Raw genomic sequence first — 26,147 nt, 5'->3', positions numbered from 1 at the left:
CTGTTAGTGGAATACTAATTATAGTACCCCCCCCCCCTACACGACACTGAACTGATCCTGAGGCGTTATCTCGGAAGGGGATTTGCACGAAGTGTGAGAAGGAAATCTGTTCAGAACAAATAAAAAAAAAAAAAAAAAAAGGAATGACAGCAGCAAAGCGAATGTTCGTACGTAGGGATGGGAATCTAATACCTACTAGAAACCTCACCCTTACTTTTTAATACACCAATATCTCCCGACGAGATTAAAGCTGGTTATCTAAACTGCACAGTAGATCAATATGTTTGATTCTTTCTCATAGTTCTTTGCACCACATTTAAAGCAAAGAACCATGAGATAACATCATTTAAAGCTGCAAAACCCACGTGCATTAACTGCCAAGTGAACACTCTGCCTACTTTCGAGCATGACAGTTGGAAGGAAGAAAAGGAAATACGTCTAAAGGCAGAGCTGAACATCTCATACCAGGAAGCAGAAAAGTAGCTAAAGCAGTAAATAGCAATAAAACAACATATACTGAAAAGATTGCTAAGAAATATTCGATTGAGACTCAAACAGAAGTGGCTGAACCATTTAGAATTAATTTATACCCATCCCGACTATTTACTGACCCCAGTAAAACCAGAACAGAAATCTGTCAGCTGCCACTCTAATATCGGTACCACACCTAGTGCTTCTGCATTACAAAAATGGAGCATTAAAGTAACAGCATAGAAATCTCAATCCGCAACGGCGGAACAAGAGAAAATGAATGTCGAAACGAAGAAAGTACCCGATGACTCGGTCTTGGAAGGCTTTGCTGAGGAGGAAATGGACACAGGACAGCATCCATTTTTCCCAAAAAAAGATAAATTCAAAACAGAAAAGTAAGCCCTCAGCATTTCGGAAGCCGGCTGACAAATCCACCAACACTAGTAGTAATATCCAGTTTTCCATCAGTTGCTCTTTACTTAAAATCTTTGAAAAATCGATTTAGCCAGCAGTTAGTTGCCCAGCGCTGCTTTGGTCACAGGCTCGAGTACCTTCACACCGTTCAGCACAAGAGATCAACAACTACCAATCTTCTAGATACCCTCTTCAGAATCCAACAGGCCATCAATAATAAATCCCACATTGACATAATCTTCCTGGACATTAAATCGGCATACGATAGAATATACCTACCAGCTCTCTCTACTATTCTGAAGCACTGCTTCGGTCTAGCAGATACCTTGCTACAAATCTTGAAGTCCATCTACTTCTCAGACATCTGTGTGTTATTGTCAACGACTTCCAGGTAAATTTCGACGTCACAAGAGGCATCCCGCAAGGGAGTGTGCTTTCAACAATCCTCTTCGCAGTAGTTTTGGAACCTTTCCTAGCATGTACACTATAATCCTAACTTTGTCTCTTATGCCGATGATCTGAAGTTCTACGTGAGTTCAAACCATCCTTATCAGATCCTCTACATAGTTAATGAAATTGGAAAACTATCTAGCCATAATTGGGTTGCATCTGAACCCTTCCAAATCTGCCCAACTACCGCTAACAAAAAAAAAAAAAAAAAAAAAAAAAAAAAGAGTTAAAAATTATGTTCAAATCTTCGTTGGCGGGGAAAGGGTGCAAAGGGTAACTTCCCACACAGACCTAGGTCTCACCTGGGATGTTAAACTCGCCTTCCAGCCTCACTTTGTCAGGATGAGACAGAAGACGTACGCGGCACTTTGGGCAGTGCGTCACGAGCTCGTTGGTGTGCATCAGCCAGCGCTGGTTTGTCGGTACATCCTGAGGTGCATTACCCCTATCCCTCTATACGCATCTGAAATTTGGTCATCTGCTCCTGCCTCCCGCCTAAAAAAGTACCCCAGTCTGGAATATTGGTTGCTCAGATGGATAAGCAGGGTGGTGGGTCACTCTTTTACTATCTCTAGCTCCATCCTCCAAGCTAATCTAGGGACCGCTCCCTGGAGACTTCTCATTACGACAAGAAATGCATTCATGCTAGCTCGGCTTATCACAGGCCGAATAGATGCTCCATCTGTATCCTCATTAATCTGTGGCCCAAAGAAGACAAGAGGTGAACGCCGTGACTCCTGCCACCTTCTGCGGTATACACTTACAAACATTGATTCCCTTAGGGGCATGTTTCCGGCCAACTGCCTCCAAATCTACAATAAACTGGGCATCAACCCTGATAAGTTCTGTGAGGACAAGCTCTACAGAAAGGAATGCCTCAAGAACTGTTACCAACTATTGAACCTGTGACGATCACCTACACCTGGTCTTTTTGCCTGCTGAATTTTTTTTTTTAATTCTGATGTCTATTGCTATAAACTTTGTTTTTATTTTAAGCTTGTGTAAGTTCAATTATGTAAATATCTCGGGTCGAGTACGCATGTACTCTTGTACATTATACATATGGTTCCTCACACCTCAGTATGTAAATCTCTCACCCTCCTGGCACACTGCCCACCCGGGGTGACCCACAGTTTCTTGTGGTTAATAAACGAATAATAATAATAATAATAATAATACAGTGAAATTGCCGTGGAATCCGTCGAAATTCAGAAGACATCAAGGCACTACTGCAAAAACATGAACCATCCTGCTTTTGCGAGACTTATCTAAAGACAAATGGTGACTCCATTCAACCATGCGTAACAGTACTATCGTTCGTACGGATAGAATTGTGGATGGTTCTATTCGTGGAGGAGTAGCAATCCTAGTGGGCAACCAAGACTTACAACCAGCAAAGAGGCTATAGCAATTTGCCTTGCTGTGGGGTTCTTATTAATCGTCTCTTCTACTTATTTGCCACCTGTAACTGAAATCTCTCAGAAAAACCTTGATGGTCTCATTATGCCGTTTCCTTTCCCCTTATTACTTCTTGGGGAATTTAATTGACATAACACTGTGGAACAGTGCAAACATCAATGAAAGGAACGAGTCATAGAAGATATGCTCACTGACAATGACCTCTTCGCTTTTAAATGTAGGCACAAACCCCTTCTTCCACGTGCCTACCTATAATTTTTCTTCCACTGATCTCCGTGATAACCACCCTAATTATTGGTAGACCGTGTCTTCCATTTAGTTTACCGCGGTGGAACATTGATTAGGCCGACTGGAATGCCTTTCAACATCTGGAAAATCTTGGCATCGATAGACTGTCAGGAGCCCATCAATGCAGTCACGTACATCAGAGAAAGTATTGTTCATACAGCTGCAATTGCAGTCAGCTGCTACTCTATATCGGTACCTCCTAGTGCTCTTGCATTAAAAAATCGAGCAATTTTGAACTTGCAATTCCAAAAGCATCTACCCGGCTTTCACTGTCTCTCAAAGCTTGGTAGAATTCAAAATGAGGGAAAACAACTTGGATTGCTCCTCTCCTCCGCTCTTTATCAATACATTGCAAATTCCAGGAAGGATAAGAGAGGAGGTGGTGTTGCCATCTTTTACAAGACCTCTTTCAGGCAGATACAAGTCTACAGCAGTAAAATATTAAACTATGAAGCAACCACTGCAATTTTCAGCAAAAATGAAAAAAAAGGATCCAAATCTGCCCTGTGTATCTCCCACCAGGACACATCCCATCAATCAGAGAGGATCTTATCTCATGGATGTCTGCTCATCTACGCCCCGATATCCAAACAATCGTTTTAGGAGATTTCAACTTGCCTCTACCAAGGTACAAGGATGCAAGGCAAGACATGGACGTTACCATGCGGACCTGGGGATCATCCCACTGAATACACCACCGACCAAAGGAAATCAAATCCTGGACAGCGTCTACCACAATTTGGAATAAATAAAAATAATTCCCTATAACTCCAAATTCGTGTCGGACCACCCTACCAATAGTGTTTGAAATTGCACAGGCACCTACAACCTCAGTCGCTGGGACCAAATCCGCGGACCCGGTGCTTACAGTAACCACGATTTCAACCAACCTGATCAGGCCAAATGTTATCCACACTGAACTTAAAGCATTTAATTGGAACAATCTCTGCTTCAAACCAGTGGAAAAGGCAATTAATGCCATTTCTAATGAATCAAGACACATTGCTCTCATTGGTGCGTCGAAGACAATTAAAATCTCCTCAAACACAAAGTGGTGGTTCAACTCCGAAACGAAACAGGCTTTTAATCTAAAGCAAAAAGCCTACAGAACCTGGAAAAAGTCTGGCTCCATGCTAGATCACATCGCTTACAAGAAACAAAGAGCGAATTTCCTGCGCGTTCGGAAGAAGGTACATCGTAAGTATATCCAGAGAAGACTTAAGCATTCCAAGCGTATCGTTTCCCCACATGGTCGTCAGGTGGAAATGGAATTAGTTAGTTATTTGATTATTAGGAGCATTAGCAACTAAGGCCATATTGCTCCGGGATATGCGGTGGTCATTCCCTGACCTTTCCGCATCCTTTGGTGGCGACGGGCTCGAACCCCGGTCTAATCAAGAAGTGTGTGATACGCACTGCTGCTTCTTCCCGCCTGGAAATGGATGAAGAAACGATAAAACTGTGGACACAGTCAACGTACTTCCACCCTGACCAGGAAAAACATCCGCCCCTCCCTGTAGCGGCCATCGCAGATAAGGCCAGGACCGAGCTTGCGCATGTTCAGATCTCAAGGGGACATGATTATGAAAGAAATAAACAGCCCTTCCAATAAATATACAGTTGGTACCGACGGATTTCCCCTCTTTATTCTCAAAATATGCAGTTTCTATGTGATGTGATTGACTTGTTACATCATCTCTTCAACCGTATCCTCGAGACTGGTATCACACGGACAGTATGGAATGTCTACCATGCTTTACCAGTTACAAAAACTAATAAAACAAAAGATCCCAGAGACTACAGAGCAATCTCTATTTCCTGTGGACTACTAAAAATGTTTGAACAAATGATACAGTCCACCTTAGTCGATCACTGCTTCAATGGGCGTCCACAGCATCTTCATACTGTTATTCCTAGGAGGTCTGCGCTTTCAAATCTATTAATGATCAGCTGGATAATCCAAAAAGCTCTTAACTCTAAGAAACAACTTAATCTTATTCCTTGACATACAAGCAGATTTTGACACTCAGCACAACAGAGCTAGTTAATTTTGAAGCATTATTTCAGAATCGAAGGTAATCTTCTCGCAATCCTCGAACTCCTCATCAACAGCAAATCTTTATTAAATATTATCATAGATTTAACAGGACCACCAGACCTCTGTCGGCAACCCACAAGGGAGAGTTCTTTCATCATGGTTTTTTGCCGCAGCACTAGAGCCCTTCCTTGCGAAGCACCCAAACTTCATTTCATACTCTGATCTTAAGATGCTGGTCACATCCGATGATCCAGCAAAAGCGGAGGCAGTCGCCTATGAAAATCAGCTAGTACTGTTTGAACTCCAGAATTATCTAGGACGTCTGGGACTTAAACTGAATTCTCAGAAAGCAGCTCAGATGGCTTTCACAAAAAGGACTATTAATGAAATTATGCTAACAATAAATGGGACCGCCATTAAAAAGGTTCACTCCCACACGGATTTGGGGTTGAAGTAGGATGATGGCTTACTTTCAAAGACCACCTAAAGATGGCCAGGCTAAAAGCGCTTGTGGCGTACTGGGCGATCAGGCAGGAATTATTCGGTCTTAGGCTTCGAGAGTTCCTTTTGTAATACGTTCGAAGAAATTTAATACCCGTACCGCTTTACGCTTCTGTACTCTGGTCAGGAGCTTCCTCTACTCAGGTAAAGAGATTTCTAGGGGTTGAATCCTGAGATGGCTACCCTTTCACCATATTTAGGAGCGTGCTTTTTGCAAACCTGGGCATGAAACCCTGTGAAACCATAGTCAAAGAGAGGAATCTACATACATATCTACATACCTTGACACAACTTCTATGCGGCCAAATGGATTCGCCTGACATCTGGGTTGTTTCTGCCAACCCTCGGACCTCACAACAAACCCGGTGCAGTTCAACACCTTGTCTATAACATTGTCTGCAAAGTGTGGAATACCTTAGGTCAGCGTTCCCGGAAAATACGTTCGGAATGTATAACTCCATGGGAATTGATGCCTCATCCTTCTGAAGCTCGAAGCGCTATAGAGGAAATAGTGAAAGAACTCTATAAACACGAACAATAAGCACTATGTGAAAAGAATTCCCTGCAAAGGCTTTCCTGGATTCACCATTGTGTTTTTTATTGTTTGTTTTTTATGTATTTTTATTGTTTAGTATTTTATGTATTGATTTTTACTTTGTTGTGTATTTTAAATCTGGTTCGATCTCTTGCAATTCCAATCAGCGTAATCAACTGGAATTTGCATAATGTACACCTTTCTAGCCAAATCAGGCTGTTCCAGGGGTGGTCACTAATGTGGAAGTAAAATGATATTAATAATTAAAAAAAGCACAGAACAAAGCTTGGGGAATATTCTGCTGATATCCAATATCTGAGAATTTAATATCATTTTAACGTGCACGTGCCAAATCACGCTTTATCCGACGTCGAGAGCCAAAGGAAATCTTGGATCCGTTTTACTTCCTGCATAACCCATGTTGCTAGCTCAGTAGTAGAGTGAGATAAGATCTGGGAGATGAAGGGAGAATATCCGCCATTCCCCCCAGTGATCCTCGAGCACAATGGATGTCCAATTGCATATCGAACTGCAGTTTAACATACTCTGGGGAAAACATTTGCAAAAATCCCTGAAATAACATCATTCCCCAAATTTCTTGGCCCTGAAAGAGAAGTGAGAAACTGCCACTAAACTTCTCTGCAAAAGAAGCTTGAAGCATATAACAACCCCTTTACACAGGAAGAGTTAAATGCAGCACTTTTCTCATACGAGAAAGTGCTGTGGGACGGCCAGATAAAATCCATTACGAAATGAAAAAAAATAAATAATAAATAAGGGCCTTTCACCACAATTTAAGGATCACCTTTCAATTTTGTTTAATATTATCTTTCTTGACAGAGAATTTCCGGATTCCAGGCGAAAGGGAATTGTTTCCTTCCAAAGCTAGGAAAAGATCCTAGAAATATAAGTAACTATCGTTCTATCGCTCTGATAAGCTGTTTGTGCAAGGTCCTGGAAAGAATAGTTAGTGCTTGCTTCATGAAGCGTGCTGTACGCAAACCTCGGCATGAAACATGGGAAACCATCATCAAGGAGAGGAATCTGCACACTTTGGCACAACTGCTTTGTGGCCGAATGGATTCACCCGACGTTTGGGAAGTGACGACAAACCCCCAGACTACCGAACGAACCCAGTGCAGTGCAACACCTTGTCTTAGATCTTCACTACAAAACCTGCAGTACCTAGAATCAGTGTTTCCGGTGAATACGGTCTGACCATATAACTCCCTGGGAATGGATGCCTCAGCTTTCTGCAGCTCGAAGCGCTACAGACAGGACATCCTGAAAGAAGTATATAAAGTAGAACTATTGCCTGTACCATTTTCACAGTTTTGAAATTGCAGTGCCTATGTGAGCTTACTTGTAAATACAATGTTTTCCTTTCTTTTAATTCAATCAATGTAATCGCCTTGAATATTTATAATGTACACTCTTCTAGTCAAACCATGCTGTTCCGCGTGTGCTCACTGATGTGGAAATAAAAAGATAATAATGATATGGTATTTGGAAACAAATGGTCTGCTTTCCAGGACACAAATGAGTGTAACGCTTCCGAAGAAACAGATAACCACTTTGGATCATTTAATCCGACTAGAAACAGACATAGTGATGCATTTATTAAATCAGAGCATCTAGTAGCAGTCTTCTTTGATACAAAAAAGCGATATTAAAAAATCGAAAAAGTCTTAACTGTTATTCTTTTTCTTCTTTAGCATACAGATGCACACTGATTCTGTGGGAAGCTTAAATGAAGCTGAAAGCTTCGTCCGCTTTATTTAAAATTATAGATTTGATGCTACATCCAAGTTTACATTACCTTTCCACAGATGTTTGTGAAAACTCTGTATGATGTCGAATATAGACTTAAAGTGGGTCACAATCGATTCATCAATCCTTTAAAGAAAAGAAATATTTTTGAGTCCATATATGACTCATTCTGTGACATTCTGTGCAACCTGTGACAAACGTTGAGGCCTGCTAATTCAAAGTTGTTAGATTCATATTCAAAAATGTTCACTGTTCTCCAATAGACTGAATTCTCTTTCGCATCTGAGTACAGGATAGTGTCAAATGTTTATTTTACTTCAACTGTTCACATCAACAAAATGATGCAGAATTACTTTTTGGGCCGAGAAAGCCAGTCTTACGAACATCATAACAACAAAAAAAAAGCTTTCATCTTAATGATGAAAATGACAAAAACATTCCTCTGGTTAATCGTCGATCTGGAGCTTATAGACATTCAACGCATGCGTGTCGATACAGAGGTTGCGACAGTTGTAACACTTAAAAGACCATTACGATGTGGGTAACACTTCATAACTAGTAGTGATTAATGAAACGACTAATCTATACTGTTATGATATTTTTTGTAATTCTGTAAGATCTGGATGACTCTCCCCACCAAACCACTCCAGCTGGTTTTCCGGTCTACGCTGGCAACGCTAGGCTTGAACTGACGTAGGTTACACCTGTCTGATCCTTTTACCCCACTCAAATATTCAATCCTTAGACGCTGATCTCAGAAAAAAAAAAAAAAAAAGTATTTGTAATAAAATGTACAGGCATCGCATCCCGAAGCGACTGCAAAACTGTTCCCCCTTCGATATGTGACAATGCGTGTCAGTCTGAAAGAAGAAAAAGAACACAACTGATTTTCACGCTGCCGCAGATACCATTACTAGATTTATGACGACATAGAATATCTCTCTCATTAGCGTAGCAGCCTGAATTTGAACCTTATTGAGTAATCAATTAAGATATAGCAAATTTATTTAAACTACTTGTACTGCATTCAGTCGCCAGGTTTCGGATACTAATTATTGCTGTGGTAAGACCTATGAGAGGACCATTAGTTGCTTCATTTTCCTTTTCCCCCCCTTTTTTTTGTAATATTAAATGGCCGCAATTGAAAACCGCATGCCTAGATGATCTAAATTGGACGATGATATACAAAGGTCGATATACATCGTCCAATTCATACATATTGGTCAGTCAAGTTGTTCGTGTAAAGCAGGTGTTTTTCTGCAAGCCAGCAGTATAGTAAAGTGCAGTATAGTGAATTTACAGAGGAGGGTAGGAAATTCTACACTACTACGTGCCAGTGGTTTACTGTAGGCTTTGCCATTAGTTCGTAATTTTTGAAGAACATTTTCAATAGTTCTCTAACTATAAAAAAGTTATCTCTTCGTCCTTCAAACTGTAGTCATTTCTGCTTTCATATCTGCAAGAAAACGTTTCTGCATGGAGAATCCTCTCGACTAGCACAGTGATTGTGATCAGTGTCCTTCTACACCATACGGTAAAGCCACAGGTTAGACGTGAAGAACTCTTATGGGCTTTCTGTATACTGTTACCGAGTAAGCTGCGTGTATAAGATGTTTATCGACCGTTGTTTGAATAATTAACATCATTTACCGAAAGTTTGGTATGCACAAATTTGTTATCGGCCACATTTTATGCAAGAGACCCAACAGTGCTGTATGACCAATAAAAGTTTTATCCATTACCAAACTTCGTTTTCCCCTACCCCGAAACACATTACACACGGAGTTTACAGATACTGTATAGCAGGGGTGGGCAACTTTTTTCGTCAGCGGGCCGAATGAAATTTTCGCATCTGATGCGGGCCGAATGAAATTTTCGCATCTGATGCGGGCCGGAATAGATTGAACGATTCAATAAAAAAAATCAGAACCTAAAAAAAATGTTATATTACTTGAATTACCAAATTATTAATGTATTTTTTAAAAAAATATCTGAATGTCCAATTATCATTGAAAATGCGGCATTCGGCATCAATTTTTCTTTTTTTTTTTTAATTGGCTCATAAATTATATTAAATTAAAAATTGTAATAATTAGAAAAGACATAAAATAGCTCGCACCAATATTATTTTTTTCAATAAGAAGTCAAACCAAAGGAACTTCGTTCGATCGATGCTACAATAATAATTAGGAAATAACTCTTTGACGCTGCGTAGAATCACTTGGTTACTGTTGTACTGGCCGCGATTCCCGATTGAACCGAATTAAGCCGAACGTTTACGGCGAGTGTAGTCAGGTATGGATTTTCTATATTTATGCATTTACCGAGGGGGCCGGATTCAACATCGTCGCTGACCGGATGTGGCCCGCGGACCGGCTGTTGCCCACCCCTGCTGTATAGTGTATTGACGCTTCATAGACTAAATTGCCTAGGGCAACAACAAACAATACTCTTACATGGTGGTGGTGATTGTCACAGCCAGCTGATGCATAATTTGTCTTTGTGGAAACTTGAGGATAAGATGGGCAAACTTATTGTATATTCGAGATGGCTTCGATACTATATGCGGCTTTGGTTAAATATGCATACCGGATTATCTTTTAAAATTAGGAGCGTGCCCTAAATCCATGTTAATGTACACAAATATAATTTTGGAGTGCATATATAAATTTGTGTCCGAGAAAAAAAAATTCGTAAACAGCGCCCCTATAGAGGGAGCTGAGGAAAGTTTTCAAATAATAATACTTCAAACATTTAATGTGAGGCTTCTATTTTTGTAGTATAATTGCGGCGTCTGGAATTATGTCACAAACTCGCTTGCCAGTATCTTTTGTTTAGATGTAAATTCTGCCCTGTTATAATCCCATTCTTCCAATTAGTCAGAAATACTGTACTTAACTGCTCTTTTCTTTCGAGAATATATTCATAAGAAATAAATGATAGATTAAAAAAAGTACAGAGTACATTAATATCATTCTGGATGTCATGCTTTCTTGAAGAAATGTGCAATCACCTCCCATTCTATACCAATGCTTTCCCATTATAATTCAAATCTCGCCGTTCGGTGGTAGCTTCTGGTTCTGCCTCCGATACCACTGAGTGGTGAGAAATTATACAAGAAAGTATTATTAGAATGTCTAAATGACGGGGGGGGGGCTTTCCCTGTATCTGTAGAAAAAAAAAGCTCCTTACTTTCCCCAAAGTAACATGAATTTAAAATACGTTTCAGTTTTAAATAATTACATATTAATTCGTCTTTAAAAAAAACTTTCTCCTCTTGTAATCATGAATAGAAATTAGTTAATTTAGAGCACAACGAAGTTCCGTGGGAAAATTTTCTACACATAACGGTTTTTTGCAAACCCACGTCCCATTCAGTAAGCACTGTTTTTCCTAACAGGAAACTGTAATGATAACATATAATGTCCATTAGCAGGTATGAAATCTTTTTCATTTCTCAGTAGCAAGTGTGGGATAGGGGAACCATTAACAGCATTGATCAGACAGATTTCACAGAAACTAATACCAGACCACAAAACTTCAGAGAACTTTTATCTCCTTCGGTGTACACTATTTTTCACAGGTGGTAACTCATAGTTATTTTTCCCTAGGGGAGAATGTGGTCATTCTCAGCTCCGTTAAATACGTAATGACCGATCATCAACTAACGTGTTGTTCCATCCCGTAACCCGTGAGGATGCATCGTTCTTAAACGAAATTCCTTTCCCGTATCTTCATCCACAAATTTACGGTCTTCAAGCTATTTTTAATAGGTGATAAATGGAGTCACGTCTTTAGTTTACCTCCTCTCAGACGAGCTCTTTATTTGCCGGATTAATGTCTCACGTTTCTTCTTTATAGTCCATTTATCAACATAGGCATTAAGGTTCTGATAGCATTTTTCTTCTTTGGAACTAATCAAAATATATTGCCTTTTGTAATAAGAATTCTGCTTAGAATTTTCTTTAAAAAAGCTTTAGCTAGCTAAATATTAATTAGCTTACCAATTGGGATGTGCTAAGTGTGGTATCCTCTGATGTCCAGGTGAAGCTTTTCTGCTAAGACTAATGAAAGCTCGCTGGCATATTAGCCGGAAAAATGCAGTGGAGAATCCTATCCTATCGAAGAGTGCGGAGGAAATCCTTGCTTTTCCACATTTGTAGAGTGATTATCGAAAACGGGACTAAAAAGAGGATCGAGTTTAAATAGAGAGAAGAGAACCAAGGATGTCACAAAACCAGCTGCAGCAAGTATAGTCTTGTTAATCCCCAACAGGACCTTTTGGGCATGGGATACTGTAATCAGGAGCGGATTAAGGTCGGTTGAGGCCCCGGGCGCAGAAGAAAATATTGGGCCCCTTAAAAAAAAAGAGAGAGACAGGGAAAATAAAAATACATGTTAACCATTTTTTTAAATAAGTAAAAAATATTATGTACTATTAATGTTTTATTTCCAATAAAATTTGAATATAATATATGTATAATATAATTAATAATAGCATAATAATAATCACAAAGTTTTGAACTAATATGTTCAACTAATTTGTTGGGGTTTTGCGTGGGCCCTTCAGAAGTCGGGGCCCAGGGCGCCCGCCGTTAAATCCGCCTCTGACTGTAATGAAATATGTTGAAAGACTAAGGCGCATTTAGGGCTAGAGCCTCAAGCTGCGAACAAATTTAGACTATGTATATAAAGTGCTTAGCATCATAATACACAGCCATTTCTGAATAAACAGAAAATTTTTAAGGTGGCATCGTTTTAGGTTATATCTCATATTGTGAATGCCTTCACAACGAGTTGCCATGATATTGCACTACTTCGAATAAGTAACGCTTCACCTAAGGAGAAGACTAGTGTTACTTATTCTCAGATAGGTACCACCACCCAGACAGCACTGTTTCAGGGCTATTTGATGTATGTATGTGAATATCTACTCGAATATCCACTTGTCCCTATTAGACTTAGAAAAGCAAAAAAGGTAGAGGGAAAGTTATAGTAGGAGTGGAAGAGGAAAAGAAACAGTGTAGAAGAATGAAAGGGACAGTAACTCCTTCAACTCACACCACTCAAAAACTCATAAACTCCTCGAATAGGCAACGCTTCCCCAGTGGAGAAGGCTGTTGTTACCTATTCTCGGAAACTCCGGACATCATCAAGCTCCCCCTAGCAGCACTGTTTCAGGGCTATTTGGCCCTTCGTCAGTGAGTGGGTAGGTACCCAAGTGATGCAATGATGGCAAAAACAGTTATGAAGTATAACTCCACAATATGAGAGACGCCTGATGGTGTATGATGTATTTAGACTAAGGCGCATTTAGGGCTAGAGCCTCAAGCTGCGAACAAATTTAGACTATGTATATAAAGTGCTTAGCATCATAATACACAGCCATTTCTGAATAAACAGAAAAATTTTAAGGTGGTATCGTTTTAGGTTATATCTCATATTGTGAATGCCTTCACAACGAGTTGCCATGATTTAGGGCTAGAGCCTCAAGCTACAGCTTGAGGCTCTAGCCCTAAATGCGCCTTAGTCTAAATACATCATACACCATCAGGCATCTCTCATATTGTGGAGTTATACTTCATAACTGTTTTTGCCATCATTGCATCACTTGGGTACCTACCCACTCACTGACGAAGGGCCAAATAGCCCTGAAACAGTGCTGTCTGGGTGGTGGTACCTATCTGAGAATAAGTAACACTAGTCTTCTCCTTAGGTGAAGCGTTACTTATTCGAAGTAGTGCAATATCATGGCAACTCGTTGTGAAGGCATTCACAATATGAGATATAACCTAAAACGATGCCACCTTAAAAATTTTCTGTTTATTCAGAAATGGCTGTGTATTATGATGCTAAGCACTTTATATACATAGTCTAAATTTGTTCGCAGCTTGAGGCTCTAGCCCTAAATGCGCCTTAGTCTAAATACATCATACACCATCAGGCATCTCTCATATTGTGGAGTTATACTTCATAACTGTTTTTGCCATTATTGCATCACTTGGGTACCTACCCACTCACTGACGAAGGGCCAAATAGCCCTGAAACAGTGCTGCTGGGGGGAGCTTGATGATGTCCGGAGTTTCCGAGAATAGGTAACAACAGCCTTCTCCACTGGGGAAGCGTTGCCTATTCGAGGAGTTTATGAGTTTTTGAGTGGTGTGAGTTGACGGAGTTACTGTCCCTTTCATTCTTCTACACTGTTTCTTTTCCTCTTCCACTCCTACTATAACTTTCCCTCTACCTTTTTTGCTTTTCTAAGTCTACTAGGGACAAGTGGATATTCGAGTAGATATTCACATACATACATCAAATAGCCCTGAAACAGTGCTGTCTGGGTGGTGGTACCTATCTGAGAATAAGTAACACTAGTCTTCTCCTTAGGTGAAGCGTTACTTATTCGAAGTAGTGCAATATCATGGCAACTCGTTGTGAAGGCATTCACAATATGAGATATAACCTAAAACGATGCCACCTTAAAAATTTTCTGTTTATTCAGAAATGGCTGTGTATTATGATGCTAAGCACTTTATATACATAGTCTATGTTGAAAGAATAAATGAGTCTCTCTATGAGGAAACTTCACCTTCAGGATAATTTACTCAGATTGAATTTGTTCCCTAATACGACTATTTTCATTTCTTTTAAATAAGAATTCGACATTTTAAACGCGTTATTAAATTTTTACCTCTTGAAAGAGATTAAGTGCAGTGTGTGTTATTGATTTTTTTTTTGTACTGTATTAGCTGACTTTTTGAGTATTCTTTTTATGGCACTTATTTCTCACCGGCATATTTTTTATTCTTAGTTTAATCAGTTTGTAAATTAATTTAACATTTTTAATTGTGGGATGTTCTACTGGTTATTACTATGTCAAGGATAGCGTGGAGCATATGCAAATGAAACGTTAGTGTATTATAATTTAATTGATATTAATTTTATTTTGTACGAAATTACATGAGTGAGTTGAATGAAACGAAAATTATATTTTTAATCAGTTCACACAGAGTTTAGGCACTTCACCCATATGTACACGAGATTTATGTGATAAAAAATCAATCTGTTGCACACTGCTTGCTCATAGGTGTCTTTTAGTTGCTTTTGAAACCATTAAATCGTAAGGAGACGTCCGAATTGTACTGAGAATGCTCAATACCTTCGTAGTGTACATAGTTTCTGATTGCGATAATGTATTGAGACGTGTGCCGTATGAGAAAAGGACACCGTAATTCAAATGTCGGGGTCTCTTAATTTTGTACGTCGTAAATCAGCTTTTGCATAATTTTCTGAGTTGAGTGTAGTTCACCACTACATATAAAATGGCACAGTGGCAATGCAGTCCTGTTCTTGTGAATCTAGTAACAGCATGAGCATATTCTTCTCAATGTTTTCGAAATCCATGAATTTCTTCAGCCATAGTGATGGCTGATATTTCCATTGCTATTTTGCAATTGAAACTTCAGCTTCCTCTCTAGTTCAAGGTGCCTGCACCATATCTCATCTACTGGCACTATGCGATCCAAGAAATAATTTTGCTTCCTCATATCTCTAAGATGTCGCAGAGACAGATTTCCATTCGTAAATGTTTCTGTTCATCTTTGAGGCGCTTGGGAACCTACTTTGCGTAGGCCTCTTTTCTGCGACTGTAATGATGTAGGCAGACCCATAACTGATATCCATTTCCTTTGGCACATTATCAACTGTCCTATACCGATCCGCCCTGATGACGTCTGCTAAAACAACTTTTTGTCCTTTCGCAACTGTATGAAGTTGTCATGGGTTGAGGGTCATCCTCTAAGCTTTTTCTTCTTTCGGTATTTTCCCATTTGTATGCGCTTGGGCAGAACTTGTTCGACGTATAACCGTCGCATACCCCCGTGAATTTCTGCTGGAGAGACCCACCCATCACTGTAAATGACAAATTGTCTCCGTTGTTAGGCATCATCCGTCGCGCCTACAAAACAGCCAAAACTGCGTCGTAGAAAACACTCCTTTTCAGATATAGCACATTGACCTTTTTTGTTTTGGCAGAAAAAGAAAATAAGCATACTTTATGTGATAGATAATTGTTAAAGTGCTAAATTTAAGTTTTAGTGATTTAATTGCAAGATGCAACTATTTAAAATTTGCTACTTATTGTAGTGGAGGGATAGCAAAGTTAACATCTGAGGCCACCTCGAAAAGTACTACAACGATTTACTTTTCGGTCACTGTCCACGTTGAACGTCTCACATGATTTATCTCACTACTTAGGAAACGAAGCAAATATAGAACAACTTTTAATCTATTTAAAACGTATTGGCCACAGTAGCATATAATTAAGCAACTATAACGATATGGTCATGTTAATAAACTATGAAACAATTTGGCCTCAGTAGCCCTTGTCGTTAAATCCAGTAACAACGACCACAACGATTTATATAAGCATCACATCTGCCATTTCTGCCAAAGTAATCATTATAAACCGTCAATCAGTCCGTGTGCACCCACGATTTTCAAAACAACAGAAGTAGTTTCCTTAACCTAGACCTCTTGATCATAAAAATTGGCTAGTGTCAGAAAAGTTGCTGATCCATATTCTAGTGTATCACATCTATATTATTGTCATATATTCGGGGTAACGGTTATATGTAATTTAATTCTAGGAATGTATCAGTTATCCTCTATAATATCTTACGAGCAATCTATTGATTTTTTTCTTCATTCATCAGCAGTATACTTATAAAATCATATATCCATTGTTATGTATAATTCAAAAGGAGTACTTTAAAAAAATAATAAAAATAAAAAAAGATGTGTTCGGTTGGTCCCTTGCAATTTCTAATTTTCTGAAATGATGTTAACGAGAGCATCCAAGGGAATCTGTCAAAGTTCGCTGATGATTTCAAGGTAGGAATCTTGGTTAATGATTGAAGCCCGCCCATTATGCTTAAAAAAAGCATGAATCGATTGCATATATCCGAAACATGGCAACTAAATTTACCTCTAAATGTAAGGTTAGCATTTGTGGAACGGAAGTTTTGGAATCGCATGTAAACTAGGTGGAGAGAGCTAGAAGTGTATAATGACGAAGACTTAGGCGTTACAATTCACTCTAATATAAAATTTTCAATGCAGCATAAACAGGTGGCTAGGATTTATCTCGATTTAATGGGGTCTTTGAAAACAGGGTTAGACCCCTTCAGGTACAGACTGCACTTAAAAAACAACTCCCGAGGAGTGTTCAAAGAAGAGCATCCAGATTAGTGATGAGTGTAATTTATGTACATAAAGAACAGCTTAGACGATGTGACTGCGAAGATTGACAACTAAAGGGGAGATCTGATTGAGATATATAATGCACTCGAGGCGTTTAGTAAAATGAATTAGGAAGGTCCGTTCTCCCTGCGAGGCGAGACGAGAAACGGGGTACAAATATTGCAGCAGATTGTCGAACACTGTAAAGTTGCCTCCGAACGTGGATAAGTTCAAAGCAGAATTGGAATGGGAACAGTATAAACATTCTGTATTATTATTATAAAAAACAAACAAACCTTTTTATCGTTTGAGATTTTTTTTCCACCCCGTGACGGGTACTGGTACCAAGAGTATGGGGTGGTTGGTTGTGTTCAATTACTATTATTATTGTTATTACTGTTAGTCGGGAAACTCTTACCATGCTACAGGTATTCTCTGGGAACTCTAGGGTCTTATGGAGGCTCTTTAGCATCGGTGATCGGGATAGATAGTCATTTCTTGTTCCTTATGCCACATTTCTTTGACTTCCTGTCTTAGGTCTGTGTATTTCCTGATCTTATCCTCTTAGGTTTTCTGGAGGTTGCTGGTGTTGGGCACCGCTATGTCGATCATGTAGATAGCCATTTCCTTCTTGTCGATGAGTGTGATGTCTGGTCTGTTGTGCGGGATCGTCTTGTCTGTAATTATGGCACGGTCCCAGTATAATTTGTGAGTAGAGATTTCTGCAAAAAATAAGACTTTTCCTCAATGCTCTTTTGTAGAATGCTTCAGTACGCCGAACTCCTGAATTCAATCGAACATGAAATTATTTAATGACTTCTCTCCCCAAAAGAATCATGAATGGCTCTACACGTCCGCGATCGATAACTAAAGACCCCCAACCCGATCGCCAACACATCAAACCACCATCACATAACTTTGGACGGCATAAATCAATTTCGCGCATGCACCAAGATACCGAATAATCTCTATATTAAAGTCTCACTCATTTAACTCGCTTTACTCATGTCCTGTGACCAAGGCACCGTCGAAAAGCCCCAGTCCGCTTTAAAAAAAGGTGATTCAATTTTTTCTAAATTATTTAAACTAATTTATTTTTTTTAACTATTACTCTCTGAAACTCAAGTATTGATTTTATTAGACATAATGTCTGCTGACGTCCAGGATTATGTGGTGATGGTTTGATGTGTTGGCAATCGGGTTGGGGGTCCTTAGCTATCGATCGTGGACGTGTCGAGCCATTCATGTGTCTTTGGGGGAGAGAAGTCATTAAATAATTTTGCTCGATTGCATTCTGGAGTTCGGCGTGCTGGCACATTCTACAAAAGAACATTGAGGTAAAGTCTCAGGTGCAGATAGAAGGTCCCCCCCCCCCCCCCAGAAACTGGGGTTTTTACGTCCAGCAAACAGGAAAATCGACAAGAGAACACACACACTTTACAGACAAAATAAATACACAGAGTGATCACTGAATAATGACCACCTACCTAATACTTCGTAGGTCCGCCTTTTGCCCTCAGTATAGCAGCTATCCGACGTGGCATTGATTCAGCAAGATGTCGGAAGCGTTCGGGAGGTATGGCCAACCAAGCTGTGTGTAATGCGGTCAGCAATGCAGGTATGGAGGTGACGGTGTATCCAGACGCCTGATATGCCTTTACATAGTGTCCCACAAATGCTCGATGGGATTGAAGTTTTCTGATATCTACTTCGTTATGAACTCGGTACATCGTTGGGAGACAGGTAGTCAAATTGCATTTTCACAGGTTTGTGGTGTCTTTGTCCTTAGCCTTCAAGTAAGTGATTCCTTGAGTCAGATTCGACCATAGAACGCACGCAATAAACAGACATAATGCACGGAAGATGAATTTAATTATTCGGGTGACCTAAAAATAAGGTTTTTTTTTTTTTTTTTTTTTTCCCAGGCTATGGTCAATCTCTCGATAGCCGAATTCGGTTTGAAGATCTCCTCTAACTCGGTGTTAGTTCAATCTATGATCCCAAAGGAGTTCATTAGCACTGGGACTGCTTAAGTCTCTATAAACTATGTTCCAGCCATTCAGCTTTGATAAGAATAGTACGAGGGCATTCAAGGTAATCTGTCAAAGTTCTGGGGCTTTGATAGTATTTCTCGGTTAGGAGGGTCTTGATCTTGTGTTCTAACGGATGAGCCTGCGTTATCCCCATTTATATGTAGGTTGCATTAACCTCCCTCCATTTCTTCACAGATCTTAAGCTGGTAGGTTTGGCCGACTGGCTTCCCTTGATGCAGTCCATGGATCTTTCATTTGTCTAGGCCAAATTGTATTCTGATGTCAGTGTTGAACTCTTTGGTTATCCGCAGTAGCTGTTAAAGTTGATTCTCGGTTGCAGCGTAGTTTGATCTCCATGTAAATCAGGTGAGAGAGGGTGTACAGGTTCTTTCTCCTTTTCCGTATATCTGTATTTGATGTTATTGAGCATGGTAGGCAATGGCTTGAATGCTAGACAGAACCAGTCTGCTCAGTGCATCTCCCTCGAAGATTCCTCTTGTGATGGGAATCGGTCTAGTCGCGATGTTTTCGACCTTGATGGTAATCCTCCATTTTGCCATCTTGGTTGCTTCTAGGCAGTGTGTCAGTGTCGGGTTGATTTTGTAGCTCTTCAGTGTGTATATCAGCGTCTCCATCTATTGAAGGCCTTACGGTAGTCGACGTAGGCCGTATATAGGGTGCGATGCTCGTTGTAAGCTTGCTCCATAACTGCGTGTCAGTAGTCAATTTCTCCTTGCATCCTTTGATTATCTGCTTTCAACCCGTCTGCTGCTCAGCCATGATGTTTGCTCTCTCCAAGTTTTCTGATATCTTCTTCGTTATGAACTCGGTGCATCGTTGGGAGACAGTTAATCGGGCTGTATTTTCACAGGTTTGTGGTGTCTTTGTCCTTCCTTCAGGTAAGTGATTTCTTGAGTCAGATTCTGGGTGCCTTATCTCGGTTAACTGCTCTGCGGTGTACCTGTGGGGGCGCCTCCGTAGCCAGGTGGGCAGGAGCAGCAGTGCGTAGCACACGCTTCTTGATTAGACCGGGGGGATGCGGAAAGGTCAGGGAATGACCACCGCATATCCCCGCAACAATATGGCCTTGTTTGCTAATGCTCCTAACAAACAAGCAATACAAGTGTACCTGTGTGTGCAGCTGAACTTCTTGTACGTTGTGGACGTTATCCTTTCTGCTGAGAAACAGATTACCCTCCTATATGCGAATCTTTTGAAGGCTGTGTGTTGCCTTTTACTGCGATTTATGTATTTTTTTTTTTTTTTTTTTTTTTTTTTTTTTGACATTTTAAACCATGTTTTAATTGACTGCGCTAATTTTTATCCGGCACGAAACATGTTTTGCCGCTTTTTATACACCCAGTCAGATTATTTTCGAACAATGACCATGGGTCATGTTTTTACAAGCTGTTAATATTTACCAATACAGTGTATATACATTGTGTCCCAGGAGGAAAGGTCAATATTCCAGGAGGTGAAAGGATAGGTCATTTTAAGCAAAAAAGTTCATATAAACATGTGCCCTATCCCGAATGGTTTCCAAGATAGAGGCATTTGAATATTCATTTTTCAAGTGACAAATTTGGAACAGTTTAAATTTTCAGAAATGCCACCATCAACTTCAATGCACTTTTCTACTCTCTTGAGATCATGGCGTGTTGCTTGTCTAAGTGTATCTTCAAGTTCCTTTATATGGGCAACAGCGTCCATCCATTATGCGAGCTAGCAGATCATCTCTTGTATCCACCTTACTTCTGTACACTTCACTCTTCATCCAACCCCATAAACAAAAATCTAATGGGGTCAGGTATAGAGATCTTGGTGGCCAGTTAATGGCACCACCTCGACCAATCCACCGATTAGGGAAGAATCGGTCCAGATGTTGTTTCACACGTCTGATAGAATGGGAAGGGGCCCCGTCATGCTGAAAGTACATAGCACACCGTGTGGCCAAAGGAACGTCCTCTAGTTGTTCACCTAATGTATTTAGCAAAGATTGAAGGTAATTGTGTCCTGTCATTCGATGTTATAAAATAACGGGAACTATCAACAGGTTATCGATTATACCGCACCACACATTTATTGAGAAACGAACTTGGAATGTTTCCGCTCTACCATGTGGATTCTCGTGCGACCATCGATGAGTGTTACGTGTGTTGCTGATTCCATTCTGGGTAATCGTGGTTTCACGTGGTTTATCAGTAAATAGTATTGATGGAAGGCACTTCATGATTGACATTTAACAATGACAAAATTCAAGACGCGTGGCACTGTCCCCTAATAAACTGATGGCTAGCAACTGACAATCAAATACCGCAGTCTGATGGGAGTGAAGGAAAATATTGCGCGCCAATTTCAAAACAAATGTACATTGAAGTAGCTCTATCTCGGAAACCATTTGGGATAGGGCACATGTTTATAAGAACTTTGTTTTGCCTAAAATGACCTATCCTTTCACCTCCTAGAATATTTACCTTTCCTCCTCGGATACCCTGTGTGTGTGTGTGTGTATATATATATATATAGTGTTGTCCGTATATTTGTAGTCGCTGTGTGTTGCCTTTTACTGCGATTTATGTTTTTTTTTTTTTTTTTTTTTTTGACGTTGTAAACTGTTTGGAAGGTTATGAAATCTTGTATTCTTTGTATTTTTTATGGCGTGGTCGTGGCGCACCATAACCCTTCTTGCCCCAGTAAAATTGTAATCCTAATCTTCTCACTGGCCATTGGTTCCCTTCGCGCTAAACTTGCTATGCTTAATCTGTCTGATAATTCCCTCTGTAATTGTGGCAACCCAGATGACTGGTAGCATGTTCTTTTCACCTGTCCATATTACTTGGATTCTGTCTGGTGTGTCCACCATTTTTCCTAGGCGATGAGTCATCTCTATTGGATTAAGAAGAAAAATTTAATCTTTTTCAAGATTTTTCCGGCAAAGCATTCACCAGATGTGGACAACTCATCACTAGTGCTTAAATTCAGCAAACTACTCCTATTCCGGCTTTACCTCCAGTTCAGGCCGATACCTTCATCGTCGCCGTTTCGTGATACTGCCACTACCACCACCATCGTCATTATCACCACTTACGACTTGGGCAGTTTCAGATCTTACTTGTACAGTGCTGAACGATCACTGTTTTTTTTGTCTCCTTCTGGCGACAGGCTAGTCCTAAGGGGCGATCATCTCTGACACAGGTATCCTGTGTGGAATCTTTCTCTTCCCTCTATACCCTTTTAATTTGTCTTTTCCTTTTGTCCGTCTATCAAGTAGTATTCTTCCTACTTCTTTTACTGTTATTCTTTTCTATATTGTGTTTCTCATTGCTGGCACTAGCCTTGTGTTGGTGTAGGATTATTTTATTTATTTATTTTATTTTATATTTATTTCCCCCCGAGTTTTTGATAGTTTATCAATTCCTTACTTTTATTTTATGTCATTTTTTTTATTTTTAATCTTTTAATTCCTTTTATTTTTTATAATTTTTTATTACTTTAATTTTTTATTTTAACTGCTAATTTTTTGAATGGTTTGGACATTCAGTACGTGATACTCGAGGTTTGCGCTCAGTTGTGGCCCGCCTCCTCGAGGCGTAGGCGGGTATTAGGACGGGTATCAAGTGGCCAGAAACAACATAACATGCACAGCACGACGTATCATTTACACACATTTCTGATCTTTCTGCATTTGTGAGGATTGATCCTGTGAGCTCTTCCATTGTAAAGGGATTGTTTTTTTCCTCAGAAGCATAGGTTTGATTAGCTGATTGTATTGCTATGTGCTCAGGTAGATCGTCTGTTGGATTATCTTCAGGAAACAGTCTGTCAAGTGTGGAGTTGATGGAGTCGGTCCAGTTAAAAGTCTCGGTGGTTACAGCGCCAAAGATGTTAGTACGTCTTTAGCTGGGTCTGGCCCACCTTCCCGTGGTGTGGACGAGTATCCAGAATCATCTGTCCAGGTGACTGATACTTCTGGGTAGCCAAGAGGCCAGAACATAACAACAGAACACACATAATGCACACAAAACTACGTCACACACATATCTGGCCTATTTGTAGTGATACTGTTCTTCACAGAGATACGAGGCGGAGTTGAACAAACGTTCTAGGTGTCGCCCTTACATATACACATCTCCACATGACCTTTCTGCAGAGTTTCTATATCATCACAGTGTACCACGGAGGGGTTGAACTAGAGTTTGGGAGTCGCTCTACAAAGGGTACTAGGAACGTTTTGCAATATGACGCAACAATGAATCACAGGAAGCTGCTTGTTGCTGCATGTTGAGACATGTTCATACGTGCATAGTAGCCGCCGCGCCAAGTCTATGGGCTCAGTTATTCATTAGTAGTGAGAGTGTAAAGTGCTTGCGATGGCATCATGGTCACGAAATGAGATAAGGACAGTTTTGCGGTATAATTTCGTGCGTGGTTTAACCATAGACCAGTGCTTAGAAGAAATGACTCTTGCACTAGATGATGATTGTCCACATCGTACAACGATATTCAGGTGGCATAGAGAATTCCAAAGGGGAAATTTCACTCTGGAGGATTCTGAGAGGCCGGGAAGGTCACGAACGTCAGTTACGGAGGAAAACGTTACTGCTGTGAGGAAAATGCTTGACGAAAACAGGCGAGTGACCTACCATCAGATAGAGGATACTTTGGGCCTAAATGCACCAGCAATTCGTTCGATTCTGCAAGATCATTTGCACGTGAAGAAACTTTGTTTTCTCTCTGGGTGCCGCATCAACTGACTGAAGAGCAGATGACACGACGTGTGACTTGGTGCCGGGAGATGTTAAAAAAGTTTGATAAGGGACAATCTCGGTATGTGAACAACATCGTGACAGGTGACGAGACTTGGCTGTACTATTACGATCTGCCGACCAAGGCTCAAAACAAAGTTTGGGTCTTTGATGATGACGACACACCCGTAATTGTCAGAAAATCCCGATCTGTAAAGAAGAAAATGATAGCTGTATTTTTCAAATCGAGTGGAATTGTGGAACGTGTCGTTTTGGACACGCAGAAGACAGTCACAGCTAAGTGGTATACTGAACAATGCCTGCCTAAAGTCATTGGATCTATGAAGAACCTGCGGCCAAAGTCAAGAATGGACACCTGGTACCTCCATCACGATAATGCTGCAGCTCACCGCGCCAAAGCCTGCACCGAATATTTGACCACGACAGGACTGAAACTTCTCGAGCACCCTCCCTACAGCCCAGACCTTTCTCCCTGCGACTTTGCACTGTTCCCGCATGTGAAAATGAAGCTAAAAGGGAGGCGGTTTTCCAGTGATGAGGACCTTCTACGGGCTTGGGACAACGAGTGTGCTTTACTCCCTAGTGAAACTTGGCAGAACTGGTTTAAAGATTGGTTTCGGAGGATGGAGAGGTGTATTGAATGTAGAGGAAATTACTTTGAAAAAATTAAATAAACAAAGCTGTATTGCAAAACTTTCCTAGTACCCTTTGTACATAAGATACTATACATGTCTGTTGTTGGTATTATTATTATTACTATTACTAAGTCTGCGCGGTAGCACAGTAGAATTGTTACCGTCCTTCCAACAGCAGGTGGAAAAGACCTGGGTTCGAATTCATCAATGATGCAAGGAACTTTTATCGACTTTTGCACTCCGTGACTGAGTTAGTTGTAGGGTTTAGGAGCATTTGCGACCAACGCCATACTGTCTGTAAATTGCGTGTGTTCTGAGGTCGATTTTCTGTTTGTAAAACGAAAAATCCGAAAAATACCTTGCTTATCTACGTTTTACATCCAGCAAATGCAATTCACGAACATTTTCATATACACTTGGGCAGATGAATGCATATGGTCTTGGTGTGGCATTTATTATTTATTTTACTGCTATTACCAAAACAACAATAATAATAATTTATTTTATTTCATTTTATTTTTTGCTGATTTAAAAAAGGGGACTTCATTGTATCATTAGGCCTTAGTAATACTAATACTGAAAGATTAGAGCAAACTGTTCAGAGAAAATTCGTTTGAAAATAAAAACAGCAGGTATCACAACGCTAACTACAGAATTGCAATTTTTTTTGCAATAACTTTAGTTTTTCTTTATACAAATAACAATGCATATCACGTCATAGAACTGTATCTCTAGTATTTTACAAGTTAACTTGGGCTGTAAGTACATTTCCGGTAAACCAAGAAAATTGGTTAATTACAAAAACATTAACGAAAAAATTATTTCGTAGTTAACGTTGTTTGTCACTAAACCCTCCTTATTTACCAGTAAGGTAGAACACTGTTTCATTGAGTTATTTCTCGTATGATCAGTTGCATGATCTTTTGAAAAATCAAGTTATAGCACATCGGATTACCATCCCTTTCAAACATTGTTATACAGTTTTTAGGTGCAACGGGCTGGCAACAAGAGTTTGATCAGGAGTTACAGGAAATGTATGACATTGAGTTTCATCGACATGCAGTAAAGCCCGCTCAAAATATTGTTACTTGATATGTGATGCTAGAGCATTCCTATTACACATCAGATATCTCTCTCTGCCCTTCGATTTCTATACTTCCTATTAAAGTGACACTGAAGATGCTGATTCCCTTATCCAGTGCTGCCTTACTATAGGGCTAAAATGGGCAATAGCGTTTTAGGACGTCTACCTCTTTTGTGTTTTTTGCTTTCTATTTTTTTATTATTTTTCGTTTTGTTTTTATAAGAATTTCTATTGTTTTCTTCATGAACAAAAAATCTGTATTTACTTTTAAAATAAATATTTAGTGTTACTCAATAAGAGGGCATCCAGATTTCTTGAGGCCATCCTACCCAACAGGATTACCTCAAATTTTTAAAACCCAACTGCAAATAATCTACTTCCAGCAGATCAAGGAATTCTGTGGAAGATAATTTGCTCAGATATCTGTTGCTTTAGCAGATCAGAGCGAACGGTCCTCAAGCTGGTTTCTATTGAGAGTACCTTACATAATATGAAATTTAAGTTAA

The 26,147-nt window shown here is 39.9% G+C and overlaps 1 protein-coding gene across 1 annotated transcript in view; it reads left to right on the top strand.

Moving 5' to 3' along the window:
* Positions 1 to 26,147, top strand: part of LOC150088168 (tachykinin-like peptides receptor 99D) — a 377,178-nt gene that overhangs the window by 314,676 nt on the left and 36,355 nt on the right. The window lies entirely within an intron of this gene.

This window comes from Mastigoproctus giganteus, chromosome 3 (genome assembly GCF_048544385.1).
Source record: "Mastigoproctus giganteus isolate SK-2022 chromosome 3, ASM4854438v1, whole genome shotgun sequence".
NCBI lineage: Eukaryota > Metazoa > Arthropoda > Arachnida > Uropygi > Thelyphonidae > Mastigoproctus > Mastigoproctus giganteus.
The sequence above is the reverse complement of the archived record's forward strand: the minus strand, read 5'-3'. Positions and strand labels throughout refer to the sequence as shown.